The sequence below is a fragment of the Ictidomys tridecemlineatus genome, chromosome 10, assembly GCF_052094955.1.
Source record: "Ictidomys tridecemlineatus isolate mIctTri1 chromosome 10, mIctTri1.hap1, whole genome shotgun sequence".
Lineage (NCBI taxonomy): Eukaryota > Metazoa > Chordata > Mammalia > Rodentia > Sciuridae > Ictidomys > Ictidomys tridecemlineatus.
In genome coordinates, this window is record NC_135486.1 from 11009665 (window position 1) to 11026864 (window position 17200).

The 17200-nt window shown below is 33.8% G+C and overlaps 1 protein-coding gene and 1 non-coding gene across 6 annotated transcripts in view; one reads left to right on the plus strand and one right to left on the minus strand.

Moving 5' to 3' along the window:
• Positions 1-17200, plus strand: part of Rasal2 (RAS protein activator like 2) — a 323464-nt gene that overhangs the window by 62561 nt on the left and 243703 nt on the right. The gene's annotated exons all lie outside the window — the stretch shown is intronic.
• On the minus strand, positions 13216-13322 carry LOC120887770 (U6 spliceosomal RNA). Its single transcript, XR_005731096.1, has one exon. It is a non-coding gene; the product is annotated as a U6 spliceosomal RNA (small nuclear RNA).

Below are 17200 nucleotides of genomic sequence, written 5' to 3' on the forward strand. Positions count from 1 at the left end.
TGATCTCCTTGTGTTAGTCTGTGTACCCTTTGGACAGAGCAAAGGCAGGGTTATTCATTCACTCTCCTCCCTTCTTTCCTTTGTGGTGCTAGTCAGATGACTAGTGAAGGTAATTTGTGGCTGAAGTCAGTTGGAATAACTCTGAACTGCTTTGTAATCTGGAAAGAACTAGGGAGTAATGCACAGATTCCTAGAAACAAATTCTCTCTGGAACTATTTGGCTTATGTACTCCTAGTGCAGGATAGGTACCAAAGCTGCTGCATGTCAGAACTTCCTAAAGCTTTTCTCCAAAGCTATACTCTTGGAGGGTGGGGGTAACAGTCTCTGTGCTGTGTGGCCTTCCTATTCACACCTGTGGGCAGAGAGAGGCTCAAAGATCTGTGCCGTGGGGACAGGGTGGTGGTGGCAGATTCCTTGCAGTCTTTCATTTAAGTTTTTGGGATTCCCAGTCTTCTTCCAGACTGTTAGCTGACCTGATTAACCATTGATACTCAAGGGAAGTGTCTTCTGTTTCCCTGTTGGCTTATTCCCAAAGCAATACATTAGATAATAGGGCTCTTCTTAAGATGACTGCCAGTTATAGTCCCAGAAGCTCATGCAGGTAAGTATACAGTCAGTTCACCATGCAAATCTTATACCTGTTGTTTAACTTTTATTTTTGAAAGTTGTTGAATTCGGCACTAATGGTGTTCTCCTTTCTCTTCTACCCCTGCCTAAAGTTTACTCCTCAGTTCTCTGCTCCAATTCCTTGAGATCCATGGTGGGACATCATGTTTGTTTTTCTCTTCATCTCTATTGAACTGTAGCATTTCCCATGGTCACCTGCCTCAATCAGCAGCTACATTTCAGATATTTTAATTCTGTCTTGGGGAGATACTGGTGAGTGCTAGATGCCTCTAGTCCACCATCTTGGGATGGTGTCACTATCTTTTTTTGGGTCTTATTTATCTGTAAATTCTGATCAATCTTTAGCCCCTTTTCCGTTATTAAAGTTTTAAGTGTTAAACATTCATGATCACCATTTGTTTAGTTACTCATATGCTTTTTTTTTTTTTTTTTAGTGCAAGTGTATACATTACCAGCCAGGGGTTCTTCCTTTTAAAATTATCAGTTCTTTTCTTTTTGGTTCTGTTGATTTGAGTTATTCATCATACATTTCTTCTTAATTTCTCTTCTTCAGCATAAATTTGCTTGTCTTTATGTGCTTTATGAATTATTACTTAATTAGCAGTCAGTAACTTTATATACCACTCAATATTAGTTATACTTGAAAACAGAATATTTTATTCACATGAATAATTTCTTAATATTTATTTTTTTAGTTGTAGTGGTGCACAATATCTTTTATTTTTATGTGGTGCTGAGGATTGAACCCAGGGCCTTGCACATGCTAGGCAAGGATTGTACCACTGAGCCACAACCCCCAAGAGTAATTTATAACCATTAAGACATTCTCTACAGAAGAACGAAAATAATAGTTCATATGGGAGTAGCCTATATAAAATACTGGTCTGGAAAATTCAGGCTTGATGTCTGAGCAGTTAGTAGGTTTGAGGGGGAAAAAGGATTGTCATTTTGATAATGGAATAGATTATACTTTAAGTTTGTTCATACAGTATTCCTCCTGTGAAACTGGAGTGATCAGGTTGATGTGGATCAGATCCTGCTAGAGAGAATAGGTCATAAACAGTTTCCACAGCAAAATTCTTTACCTGTTACTTACAAAAAGGTATTTTAATCAGATGGCTTCATTGAAGATTTCCTCTTGAAATTTTTGTGAAAATTATGACAGGTAGAGGTTGACACTAAACTGCTAGGACTAGTAACTATCCCAAGTTCTGATTTTTATTTCACAGTGTTTTATATGAGTAAATCTTCATAAATTTGGTTTTTTACTTGGTTTTGTCAATTAAAAGGAAAGGACTTGTCTTGCCCAATGTTTTATTTTTGAATCATTCAAAAAGTTTATGTATAAGTTTAATAAGTTCCTGAAGAACTTCTTTCATGTTCTATTTCATATTTGTCTACCAAACTTTCCCATCCTTTTCCCTTCCCTCTGTTCTTCCATTCCTTCCATTTATTCAAATCTTTAACCAGGACTAAGCCTAACTATGTTTGAAAGTATTCTTGATGTTTTGTTTGGAGAGGTCATAAATGATAATTTAGAAGGAGATGAAAAACATGTCTAATGGGTGTACTAGTCTTTCATAACGTTCTAATCTTTTTCACATCCAGCTTCACAAAACCATTTATATCTACAATTTGGCCCATGCCATAATAGTGTATCAAGGGTTAAGGTGGGAGGAATGAATACTTCTTACTATGGTCTACAGAACTTGTGGAAATGGTGATGATTTCACAAAATAGAAACTGACTATAATCCCAGCTTCTAGCATAAGGAGATGATTAAATGCATAAAGTAATCCTACAGGCTATCATTCAGTAATATTAAACTGTTTGTAAAGATGTTTGGCAGGTTTTCTGTTTTAATTTAGTATGGTGGTTATTAAATCCACTGGTTCTCAGTCCCATCAGACCTACTGTTGTTATAGCAAGTATTTTGTGATGCTGTCTTTATCCTATATATAAAAAAAAGTTATTTAAACTACCTCACACATAAAAGTAATTATAACACTTAAATATATATGAGAAAAAGATCAGGAAAATAATTTAGAATAATATGTATTTTAACATGAAAATGTTTAAGCATAGTATGCTAGATGTAGGGAACTAGTCACATGCTTGTATCTGTGGACAGAATCACTATAAGCAGCATTCAGATGTAGATTGATTAAGGTATGCTTCATTGGCAGCTCAACTACTGTAAATAGTATTCCAATTGGTAGCATGACTTTTCGAAAGGTAAATAACTTTGCTAAACTTCTAAACAAAACAGTACAATCTTCATTGATTACATTCCTAGAACTTCAGTATACATTAAATTTATGCAAAAAGTCTTATTTTTGTGTAGAACGTTTAAATTTCAGGGTTAGGTAATTATGAGTGTTTTTTTTTCCACCAACATTAATGTTTGATAGGACATTCTTCACTGTCTGAGGTCTATTAGATGTGTGCTTTTCTCTTCTCTCCCTAGAATGAGGAAGGAAAGAAAGCTAAACTCCCACAGCAACCTCTAGTTATAGGGGTAATAAAAACAACCTCACAAATTTCCAAAGTGCCTCCTAGAGGGTACTAGTTCCTATTTTGAACCACTGTTCTGAGGAATGATCAAAGAAAAGATCTAACAGTCTAGTGAATCTCCAGTTGGGCAGTGTAGGCCATTCTTGGTTTTCATGTTTCCAGAAATAATGATCTTTGCCAAATTATGCTATGTCCATGTACAAATATACCACAATCTTGCCTATGTATGATTATAATGCAATAATAATAGGGAGATGTGTATAGCAGGGCAAGCACATCAGGGAGGGAAGAGTGGAGAGAAAGGAATGTATTTGGGAATGGGATTGATCAAATTATTATTATGTGCATGTACAAATATAACAATGAATCCCACTATTTTGTATAATTATAATGTACCAATAAAAATAAATTAAAAAATGTAAATTAAGAAAGACTATCATTACATCGTAGATATTTAGGTATAGTGTTTGCCTTGGTGGAAAGTTTATAAGTCTGTCATTCTTTTTTAGGACAGTTTCTAATATGGTGTTGGGGTACTCCCTGAGATTACACAGTTTGCACATGTGTCCTTAGGTGCATTTACGGGAAGATGGTTTTCAGTAAATATTTAAAGGAGTTCCTGAGATTATGATGAAGATCTAACGTGTGGAAGAAGGCTGTTCTCTATGAACTTAGAAGGATGGTGGTACTCTCTGAGATTCTCTCAGGTTAGAGTAGCCTTATTTTAACCACTACTTTTTCCTTTTGACCAAATAGGGATTAAAAGCCTGGAACTGAAAAGTTTCAAAAATGTAGATCTTTTGAAATTACAGCATTAGAACTTGAAAGGAGAGCTAGCCTAGTCATTGAGTATTTATTTTTTTTACATTATAGGAGAGGAATTAGGGAAAATCTTCCATGATATTAGTTATGAACAATAAACTTTAAAAATATTTTATATTGTAATTAAGCCTAACATTTAAAAAAAGATGATAGAAAATGAAAGACTGTTCTCTTTAGTTACTCCTTTCCCCTTCCAGTTATTCCCATATGTATAACAGTAGTTCTTACCTATAAAAATTTTGAGAGGTTGGATGTTAGGACAAAATTTACTTAGTTGATGCAGCTTCTTTTTGCTTGTTACTTATTCTAGTAACTTTGTATGGTGTGCCTCCTTATAATTTAATATAATGTGAAAAAAATTAACATATAATCCTTTTTTCCCCCTTGGATATTGTCGGTAATATTCTTAGGCCTCTTTGTTTAAATGCTTAATTTAGTTCATGTAGTATCTCCTCCTAGTTGACTTTTTAGAATATCCATATTTCTCATCTGTGTCTTTTTGTATTCTATTTGGGAGTTAGTTTAAGAATTCTTTCTTCTAGGAATTTGCAGTTTTTCTTTTTTTTGCCAACTAAGATTAATATTTATCTCTTAGTATAGTTTCCATTATATTAAGTTGGAAAATTCTGAAAGATTTCATCAATTATTGTTGAGACAAAAGGTGTACTTTTCTAATACACATAATCTAATATATGCTTTTAAGCAAGGATATTATGGAGAAGTTTATGAGGACTTCTTATTTATTTAAATTGGGGATTGAACCCAGGGATGCTTACCCACCTAGCCACATCCCTTTTTTATATTTTTATCTCAAGACAGGGTCTTGTGAAGTTGCTTAGGGCCTTGCTGAGGGTCTGAGGTTGGCTTTGGACTTGCTACCCTCCTGCCTCAGCCACCCGAGCCACTGGAATTATAGCCATGTGCCAACATGCCTCGCCAGGACTTCTGTTATCAGAGTGGTACCTGAGATCAAACGAGTTCCTTAGGTTAAATGAAATTTAAATGTTTCTAGAATAAATTTATTAAATTACTTTGTTGTTGAAGATGAGTTATTTGGTCAGTCAAGTAAGCCAAAACAGATAAATGAGAAGCTAATTAATTTGCTGTTTTTGCCTCTGAATCTAAGCAGTGTAAAGAGTTCATGCATACATATTGACTTTGGCATTTACTTTGCAAGGACATTTGCTATTGCTAGTTCCTTCATGGGCTAAATTCAGCTCCTTCCTGAGCTTGCTTTCAAAGAATCATCCTTGCAAAATTTTACATTTTTGCCAATTTGTTTTCAAACCAGTAAAAATTATCATTCTGATTGTATATTGATTACCTATAGTTACAAGAAATTTGTAGTCAAGTTTTATTTTTCTGTACTAAGATGAGCTAATGATAATCGTATAGTACATGGCACATTATTGGATCCTAGATCCTAGAGCTGACTTGTCTGTTAATATTGGAGTAACAAGATTTCTTAATTGTTCATTTAGCTTTCTCATTAATAAAATGGGAGAGAATGTTCTTAAGTCCCTTTTATGTCAATGTTTTTTAACATGTAGATTTTTTTCCTTTAAGTTATGGGAATAATTAATGCCATTAATTTAACTTTGGGAACTTTTATTTATTTATTTTTTTTGAAAAGTTATATATGGGTATGGAAGACGTTAACACTTGGAATACTTTATGATGAAAGGGAAGTCCGCCTTCTATCCCAGACCCCTGGTTTCCCAGGTGCCTCTTCCAGAGCTTACTTACCACATTTGCCATTATATTCACTCAGAAATACTCTATGTATATATGAATGCATGTGTATTTAATAGGTGTGCCCTTTTTCTCCAGTTAAAAATATTTATTTTAAACATTGATCTTCTTAAATAAGTTAAACATAAATAATATCTCTATTTAATGATAAATTAATGCAATTTGTTTTGCTAGACTACTATCATACCCTGGTTTTTATTAGAAAGTAATTTATGTGTAGGCATTACTTCTCAATTTTAAAGATGGTAAGAAAGTATGTTACTATTTCTAATTTTTTACACTTTTAAACAACAGTATTCATAGTGATGGCAGTTTATATTACACTTTTAAAACATTTGAACCAAATGCAACAAACATGCTGTATCAAAATTGTCAGACATTTCCATATGCTGTACAAAGTGAGAATGAAAAATGTCTAGGTACTAAAAGATGTCCAAGTCCAATAAACTTTTGTCAGAACTAGTTATGTAGTTGAGGTCTCTTTGCCCCTTAATCCCCCATTATTTTATCCAGATAATCATTATTATAGGCAGTCGCAGCTTCTCAACATTTTTTTGACTCTTAATATACTGTCACTTTGCCTCTCAATTCACTGTCCTTGTGCTATTTTCCCCTACTGGCATTTAGTCCAGTTATAAGTTAGGATGAACAAATTATAATGTGATTTAGAGAGTAAGAATTTTGGTGCTGTCATAAATAAAGTAAATCCATGCTATTAAATCCAGGAAGGCAAATCTGTTACATAGGTGCCACCACTTTCTTGGGCTTCTGTACCCTGAGCTGAAATTTCATAATTCTTTCACAGAACTCGGGCTTTGAGCTCAGGCTCCTAATCACTGCTTTACACAGATATTACAACTTGCCAGAATTGGTAACCATTAATATTAAGGCATATCAGATTAGTTGCCATTTAAAGTTCTGTTTTGGGGATTCTGCCCATGTAATCCTTCATACAGAAATCCATTCTAAATTTTACTGTTTCCACAGTATCCTTTACTTGAATATTTTCTTTAGTTTTTTTTCTTTAAAGAAACGGTGAATAACATGCTATTGGAAGAACAAGATTATGAATTCAAGAATTCAGGGTGTACTAGTGCCTTAGAGTTAGTTTCCATCATATTTTAAAAACCACAAGGTCCATATTATTATGTCTTAGGAAGTTAATACTTTGAAGTGGGGCTTAGAGGCTTCAGTATCATCTTCTGGATAATACTCTATCCAGATTAGTGTTATTTGAGATTTAGTAAATAATGCTGTGATTTTGAATTGCATATAATGTTGATTCATATATGTTGTAGCTTAATTTGTCATAATCTATGTAATTGATTTATTCATTTACCTCCTGTGTGCCAGAGACCATGCTAAATGCCAAGGAGCTAATGCTAAGTAGAAATAGAGAAGTTTTGATCTCATAAAGCATAAAGTTTAGTTAAATAGACAATGAATATAGAAATATAAACTGTTAAATGCTGTAAAAGAAAGGATCATGCTTCTGATAGAAAAAACATATTAGAAAAGAAAATTATCTTGACTGACAGATACAGGAAGACTACTCTGAGGAAGTGATTCTTTTTTTTTTTTTTTTTTTCTTGAGAATAAGTGACTGTTTTACTGGTTTATGTATTTACTATACACTTCATTATTTTAAAATATTTCTTCTACTTGTTTTTGAGGAAGTGATTCTTGAGTTGGAATTTAAATAAAGAGGACACTGAGAGAACAGTTTAGTCTGAGGGAACAGCATGGGAAAGACCCTGTGGAATGAGGATGGATTGTGTATGTGGAAAACCTAAAGAAAGCAAATAATGTTGAATTAGGATTGCGGGGAGAGAGGAGTGGTTAGATGATTCCAGAGAGGAATAATATAAGTATGTGAAAACAGGCCTGTGACTATAGTATAACTAATTTAAATGACCACAGAATATGGCCATTCTGAAATATTTCATAAGTACTTTTTGTAACTAATGGATAATGCCTTATACCATAGTTATAATTTAAACTAAAAAAAATTCAAATCTTGGGCTGGGGATGTGGCTCAAGCGGTAGCGCGCTCGCCTGGCATGCGTGCGGCCCGGGTTGGATCCTCAGCACCACATACCAACAGGGATGTTGTGTCCGCCGAGAACTAAAGAATAAATATTAAAAATTCTCTCTCTCTCTCTTTCTCTCCTCTCTCTTTAAAAAAAAAAAATTCAAATCTTGATGTCCATTGTTTCCATAAAGTTTCAAACTATTTATAGATAAATTTCATATTAAAGGGTTTTATTTAAGTTTTATCTGTGTTGTGATAAGTCATGTTCAACAATAAAATTTGAAATATTTTTGGCTTTAGGAAAATTGATATTAAGGCTGGTATCTGTAATAAAAAATAATTTGAAAGCTTAACAGCTCAAACATTTCCAAATGTCCACATTTGATTATCATAATAACTTTATTACAAGTCATAAATCAACACAAGAGCATATCTGGACATACATGGGAAAAGTAGATACTAACCACTTAATGCAAAGAATGTGAATATTAAAATTTTATTTTAATGATCTATTTATATAATATGTACAACAGTGATATTATGAATGAAGATCTTGTATTCATTTTAGGGACTAAAGTAAATCACTAGGGACAAACAGTATCCTTTAAAAAATTTTTTATTATACATGACAGTAGAATGCACTTATATACTTTGATATATTATACATAGATAGGATATAATTTCTTATCTGAGTATACATATTGTAGACTCATATTGGTCATACAGTCATTCATATATATATATATATATATATATATATATATATATATACATAATGTAATGATATCTGTTTCATTCTACTATTTTTCTTATCCCCACATCTTCTGCCTTCACCTCCTTTCATTTCCTTCTACCTAATCTAAGGTAACACTGTTTTTTTTTTTTTGCCTTTATACATGTGCTTTTTTTTTTGCATTACAATTCTTAATACACATTTATACCACAATTTTTGTATCTGCTTGTATATAAAGTATCTTGACACCTAATTCGTGTCTTCATACATGTACTTTGCATAATGATGTCCATCACATTCCACCATCCTTGTTAATTCCCTGCCCCCTGCCTTTTCCTTCCACTCCTCTTCCTTATCTAGAATTCATCTATTCCTCCCATCTTTCTGGTCAGCCATAAACATTGTTTTTCCTCGGAGACATTTTAGAGACTTCTAAAAGACCTTTTTATGTGAAGCCAATTTGTTATGCATAAGCTATATACAGGAGATTTTGGCTCACAATTCTGAATCCTTAAACAATTTGAGAGCTACAAGTAAGGTCTAAAAGTAGAAATTTTAGTCCCAAGATAGATCCTTGGTCACACTCCTCTTCATTTGCGAAGATACATCATTTATTCTACCCAATATTTATAAGAGTCTATTCTGTTTTCTTATGTTTCCAGTGAGAAAAATATTGTTGGATATAAGAATAATTTTTGAGATCATTTTGCCATACCTAATCTAAATTTCTCTTTTCCTAAGGAAGGTCAAAATCTTGGTTTAGCTGTTAGAGTAAATGGTGAACTATGAGCTCTTTATAGACTTTATTATAGATACATTAGTCACCTGTTATTCTTAGTGGGTATATTCCAAGCCCCATAGTGAATTATTGAAACCCTAGGTAGTACCAAACTCTATAATTTAATGTCTTTTTTAACTAAGCATATATTATGAAACGTGGCCATGACTTTGCAATTTGTAGTACATCAGAGACACTAGTATGAATTTCTTTTTCCTTCCTAATTTCATGGGTAGGAGATTTGTTTTACAGTAGATCTTAACAAACTCAGTATGTGGATTTTTGTTCTTATGAAAACAAGAACTTCCACCCCTTCACCAAAAGGAAGCACTTTACAGCTTCTCCTTGCTGTATTCAAATTGCCTGCGTCACTACATGTGTGTGTTGAGGCCATTATTAAGTAATACAAAGGATTTTTGATCATAAGCACAGCAATACTAAGTGAATATAATGGGCAGGTAGTTTATATAGTGTGGATACACTGGACAAAAGGATGATTACATCCTGGTTAAAAGGGAACAAGATGGCATGAGATTGTATCATGCTATTCAGAAGAGCAGACAGTTTGAAAATTATAAAGTGTTTATTTCTGAAAATTTCCATTTAATATTTTCAGACCACAGTTGACTGTCTAGGTAACTGAAACTGGGGGAAATAGGGGGCTATTCTATTGTACTATATTATGTGTATCTTTGACTGCCCCATTATAGTACTTCTTTTTTTTTTTTTAATTTTTTAATATTTATTTTTCAAGTATCGGCGGACTTGAATGTGGTGCTGGGGATCGAACCCGGGCCGCACGCATGGCAGGCGAGTGCGCTACCACTTGAGCCACATCCCCAGCCCCATATAGTACTTCTTAATAGATCCCGTTGCTTTCTAAATCTCTCCAAACTACTACTGAAAAAGTTTGAATTTATAGGATATGACTTGAACACAAAGAGACATAATTAAAATAGAACCTCGAAAAAAGATGATTTTAAAAAAAATTCTCATTGAGGGGTTTTATTTGGAATATTTACTAATTTCAATTTAAAAATGTTAAAGGATCCAGCAACTCTACTAAAATGAAGTTCAATCGTTTCATTACACTTTTACATTAGTGGTTTCTTTGCTTGTTAGGTGTTTTATTCTCAACTTTCACATAGCCAGACTCCATTTATAATAAAACAGTATTGCTACTTACCACATACTGAATGCCTTTTATGTATCTAGCAGTTTCCTTGATGTTTTACTGGTATTATGTGAAATTCTTAAAATATTGTAGGGTTGATGTTATTTCAACCCATTTGAGAGAGGTGAAAGCTTAAGCCAGTGATTTTATTGGTAAATGTTTAATAACTGGTTCTTTGTGTAAAAATGTCCTAATTTCTAGCTTTTGTTGATTTCTGTGGTGTGAATACTCCCATAATGGCAGATTTCAAGCTATCAGTATGAAATTTGTGAAGTAGACTCTTTAGGAGATTGGCACAGTGGGCCATCCAGCCAGTGTGAGCTGGTTCTGACATACTACTGGCTGAGGCACATAAAAGCAATGCAACTTTTCTTTGATAAAGCCAGAATTCATACTCAGATCAGTCTAATTCTAAATACTGTGCCTTTTCTACAGCGTTCATTTTCTTTATTAGGTGTTAAAAAAAAGTTACACTTCTTTAACTTGGACAGAAAGAGCTAGAAGAGAAGGAAATGAGGACACAGAATGAGGGAAGTTGGGGAAGGAGGAAGAAAAACTTTAAGGTTGAAATTGAGACCAGCTGATTCAGCCACGTTGGAGATGGGGTAAGGAAAACAAAAAGTATTATTAAAATTGTAACTCAGGTTTTGTCAAAAAGAGTGGCACTCTGTGTTTTTTTGTCACTCTCAAGAAGACACCCAGCATGTAGAAATGATAAAAACAGCTACCACATCGTAGGGGGAATTATATTCAGACAAGTGTCCTGCAACTGTTTATCTGTTTTTCCCACCCTTACACAACTAATGACCAACCACATCACTGCACACAAACAGTCCAACAAAGTTACTAGTGTAGGTAATAGCAATCTCTTATTCACATGACAGAATAACTATAATTTTCTGGGGTTAAAAAAAAAAGCTAAATATACTATGTACAATCAGTGTTTATAAAATTGTTGCTATAAATAAGGGGAGAGAGCTTCAGAACATATTTAGAGTTAAGTGGTCAGTTCCTGGAATTTTTCAGTTTGATTATGAAATATTTATTAATCTGGGTGCTGTAATCTGAAGTAAAATGCAAGTATTATATATGTATTTTTGAGACATAAAGGGTGCCACATTAAATATTTTCCATAAATTTATAATCATTCATATAAATCACTGTTATAGTCAGCTTTTTCATTGCTCTGACTAAAGGACCCAACCAGAACAATTGTAGAGAAGTTGTAGAGGTCTCACAGGGTTTCAGAGGTCTTAGCTGGGGCTTCAAGTGAGGCAGAACATCATGGTGGAAAAGTGGCAGAGGGAAATGGCTCACATGATGATCCGGAAGCTGAGACTCCATTCATCAGATACAAATATATACCCCAGAGCCATGCCCTCAGTGTCCCACCTCTTCCAGCCACACCCCACCTGCCTCCAGTTACCACTCAGTTAATCCCATTAGGTTAAGGCTATAGCCCAATCATTTCTCCTCCAGACCTTCTTTCATTGTCTCACATGAGCTTTTGGGGGAATACCACATCTAAACCATGACAACCATGTATTTTACTGAAATGTTTTGAGTTATCTTAATGGTATTTATCTTTTAATGTCTGTAAAGTCAAAGTTGAATCAGGTAGAAGGAACATATAAGAAAGACAATATAGTATTCATTTGAGAAATAATTCTTTCCCTTTCCCACTTTTGTGAAATTATCTGGGACCTCCCCACCAAAAAAAAAAAATTACTGGGAAGGAAGAGGAAAAGAAGATGCCATTGCTACCCTAGCCACATTTTAAAATTAGCTTCTCAGCTAAAAGTACCTGAAATGTTACTACACAAACATAATAAAATTATCCTTAAAAGATACAATAGGAAAGAAACATGATTTACTCTGTATACAAAGACATTAGTTGTAGCTGAAAGGAAGAAACCAAAATAAATCTAATCCTCTTGCCATTTTAGTATCAGAAAAGAAATAGATACATGTTCCTTTTACATCACTGGATTTAGTGACAATGCTGTTCATAATATCCTTTTAGTATTTGTAGAATTTGTAGTAACATCACCATTTTTGATACTGCTAATTTGTAGCTTCTCTCATTGTTTTTTCTTGATGCATCTGGTTAGAGGTTTTTCAATTTTATTTATCTTTTCAAAGAACCAGAATTTTGTTTCTAATGCTTTTATTACTCTTATTATAACTAACTTATAAGTAGTTAATAATAGAATAGTTCGAAATTTATAGGAAAATTATCAAGATATAGTGAGTTTCCATCCACTCCTTGGAAGGCAATCACTATGCAAGTAGTGAGAAGATATGTTCTACTTCCTTGATGGTAGAATAGATGCACAGATTATTTGAAATTGAACCGCACAAGAGATTTGTATATCCCATCCCAGTCCTGTGTGTTTGTTTTGTTTATTTATCACTATGTATTCGTGGAGATTTATCTTATACTTTGATTTATTACCCAACAGTACTTTATATATTTTGTTATACTCACATTGTCCTATCTTTGACCATTACAAGTTCTTTCAGTTGTATCTTTGTTCCTTAGATATACTCTGTCATTGTGCTTTTGTTTGAACGTGTCCTTTCTAGTGCTAAAAGATCTTCTAGGCCCATCTTTTTTATTTTTAGTTTAGCTGATATATAAAAACATAAAAATTGTATCTATTAATGGGGTACCATGCCATATTTCAGTACATATTTACCTGCATAATGTTAGGTTAAGCATTGTATCTCCTCATACATTTATCATTTGTATATGGTAAAAGGTTTCAGGATCCTTTCTTCTAAAAAATACAGATATTTTAGGAATTTTTGTGTCATCCTTGTGCAGAGGCCATGCCAATCTTCTCTGTATTTTTCTAATTTTAGTATATGTGCTGCCAACATCGGCACTACTGACCCATCTTATATATTTCCATCTTATATATTTCTTGCCCCAGTTCTAGAATCCTCTGGTTCCTTATATTGGAGAATTGTATAAAATCAGAATCTGGGCAGTAGGCATGTTTGTTTATACTAGGGCATTGTTGCTTCTAGTCTCTCAGCTAATAGAGCAAGGAAATATATGTGTGTACACTGAGCTCTTTTATGTACACATATTAGTAAATATTTTTGTATGTAACCATCTGTTTCTGTATAAACTAAACATGAGTTTATATCAATGTCTCCAACAGTAATCTGTTACCACATATATCATTCTCCTGGCTTTCTTTGATAACTTCCACTTCAACAATGAGGAACCTGGTTCCCACCATCCAACACACATTTACTTAGTTTTTAAAATTTCATTATATGTAGTGGTTTCAGAATTGTTAATTCATAATCCTGTGAGAAATAACTCCATCACTAGAGTATGGTACTTGCATATATAATTTACTTCTAGTCTTATAGATTGCATTCATTTCCAGGATAGAACCTTTTCCCCTCACTGCTTTGAGTGAGACTATTCCACACACTTCCATTGGAGATAGATTGTTTTGTCACATTCTGCCCCTGATCTGTTTACTTTCTCTAGTTTTGCTTTTTTCTAGAATCTAATTGCTATCATTGTGTGTGTGTATTCTTCTTAAACTGGCTTCTTTCAGTATTATATACTTTAGATTTATGTCTTTGTTAGTTAATAGCTCATTCCTTTCTACTGCTGAATAGTATCCATTGACTCTTCCTCCACAGGCTCCTGAGGCACTGGGATTGCAGGCATGTACCAGCATGACTCACTCCAATTGGGGCTTTTTAAGGGGTATTTTTGTTGTCATTTTTCTCCTCAGGTGCTGAGAATTGGACCCAGAGCCTCCTGCATGCTAAGCAAGGGTTCTGCCACAGAGCTACTATTCCCTCTTCATCTCTCCTACCCCCGCCCCATAATGAATCTTTTAAAAGGGCCTGCTTCAGAATCAAAGTTCCCTCTTACTTCCTCTCCCTCCTAGTGCAGGAGAGACATTCTGTAAACTTCCCTTATGTGCTCCAAATCTAGACCTGCCAAAGAAGAAATGCCTCCAAGCTCTCACCAACTCAGCTCCTACCTTAGGAGAAGACTGATATCTGCCAGCACACCTGGACAGACTGTTACAACTCTTCTCTATTTTGGCCCCAAAGAAAACCATTTACAAACTATCATCTGTTCTATGAGCCCAGTGGACTTTTTTATATCCAAACCCAGTGAGTTCTAAAACATTTACTGCCAGGCATGTGGTACATGCCTGTAATCTTAGCAACTTGGGAGACTGAGGCAAGAGGATTGTGGGTTTGAGGCCAACTTCACCAATTCAGGCCCTAGGCAATGTGGTGAGGCCCTGTCTCAGTATTGGAAATGGAAAGGACTGGTCATGTGGCTCAGTGGTTGAGCACCTCTGGGTTCAATCCCTAGTACGTTTAAAAAAAAAAAAAAGTAAATGATAAAACAATCATGAATTATTAAAAAGGAAAAGTTATGAATGGGAGCTGGCCTAGTGGCCCAGGCCTGTAATCCCAGCTACGCAGAAGGCTGTGGCAGGAGGTTTGGAAGGTCAAAGCCAGCCTCAGCAAATTAGTAAGACCTAAGCAATTAAGTGAGACCCTCTATGGAAATAATAAAAAGGGTTGGGGATATAGCTTAATGGTTAAGTGTCCTTGGATTCCATCCCCAGTACCAAAAGTAAATAAACATATGAAGTTATGAATGGGCATTGGACTTCTTTCAGCTTTTTGCATACTAACTATATTATAATTTTCTTCATCATCTTCATATAGTGAATTACATTCATTGATTTCAAATGTTGAACCTATCTTGCATACCTTTTGGTTGTGATACACAAAGTTTATTTTAAATATTGTATTTGAATATTTTGTTGATCTTTATGAGAGATGTTGCTCTAAAGATTTTCTATCAGGTTTTTATATTAAGGTGATACTGGCTTCATAAAATATTTCTGCTTCTGTTATCTACTAATAAATATTATGGGGAATTGTTACTGTTTTCTAAATATTTTGTAGAATTCACCATTGAAATTGTACCTGGTGCTTTTTTTTTTTTTGAAGATTATTGATTATTTATTCAATGCCTTTAAATATCATAGAGCTATTAAGGTTATCTATTTCCTTTTTGTGCAGACTTGGTACATTATGTCTTTCCAGGTTTTTTTTTTCATTTATTGATTTTTGTAGGCAAAGAGTTGCTTGTAACATTCGTCTATTAGCTCTATATATCTATTTGATCAATGATGACTTTCAGACTGAGGTTATGGCTCAGTAGTAGACTGATTGAGTTCTATCTTCAGCACCACATAAATGAAAAATAAAGATATTGTGACCACTTAAAAATAAATATTTTTAAAAATGACTTTCTTCCCTCCTTTCTATCAATTTGTCTCTCATTTATTAGATATATCTATATAGAGACAGATTTATATATATATATCTATATAGGTCTATATATATCCATCTTACATCCTCCTAATTTGATCTTTACATAGATATATCTCCCTTCTTATTTTGGTTATCCTGGATAGAGATTTATTTGTAGTTTCATTCAAAGAACCAGCTCCTGGCTTGGTTGATTTTTCTCTAGTTGTTTTGTTTTCAGTTCCATGATTTCTACTCCTAATTACTATTATTTTTTGCTTCTGTTTATTTTTTGTTTTTGCTTTCTCAGGAAGTCTGTTGGCAATGAATTTACTCAGAGTTTTAAAAAGTACCTTTTGTGTATTTTTATTAGTAAAAAAAATCCTTCAAAAGTTAAAAAGATACTTTTTGAACTACAACTGTAATGCACTAAGTATAGAATTTGATTCTTTCCTTTGTGCATATTGAAAGTGTTCTATCATCTTGAAGCTTGATTCAACAGTTATTCTATTACTTGTTCCCCTGCATGTGATATTTACCCTCTTCTGTTTGTTTTCGTTAATTTTTTCTTCACAACTAGTTTTTAGCAGTTTACTTATTATGTGTCTTTTGATTTCCTTTGTTTCATCTTGCTTGGGCTTTGTTTTGTGAATATTTAGTTTATATTTAAAAACAATTCATCATTTCATTTTTAGTATATTCATCTACCCTTCCTCATTATTCTTTCCTTCCCAGGTTGCTTATTAACCTCCCACAGACCACTGGTCTTTGTTTCAGTCCTTTTACCCCCCCCCCTGTTTTTCATTCGACATATTTTTAGTTGTTATATCTTCATGTTCACCAACATTTCCTTTTGAGGTATGCAGTCATCTGGTTCTGTCTATGAAGTAAAATTTTTCATACTGTATAGCTGGGTGTGGTGGCATACATGTGTAATCCTAGAAGCTTGGGAGGCTTAGGAAGGAGGATCACAAGTTCAAAGCCAGCCTTAGCAATTTAGTGAGAGCCTAAGCAACTCGGCAAGACCTTGCTTATAAATTAAAAAAGGGTTGGGGATGTGTGGCTCAGTAGTTAAGTGCCCCCTGGGTTCAATCCTGGTATCAAAAAAAAAAAAAAGATACTATATATTTCAGTTCTAGAAATTTCACTTCTTTTAAAAATATATTCCACTTCTTTGTTATTATATCTTTTAATCCTCAAACATGCTTATAATATTTTATTGTCTTTGCTATTTACATTATGCCTATCATTTGTTACTGTACCTACTGAATGATTTTCTTTCTGGTTATGGTTTATATTTTCCTACTTATTTACATGGGTTGTAATTTTTTTTTTTTTTTTTAAAGAGAGAGGTAATCTTCTTCTCATGCTCTTCCTCCCTTTCCCATTTTGAGTCACCCCCTTATATCAGAGAAGACATTTGGCATTTGTTTTTTAGGGATTGGCTAACT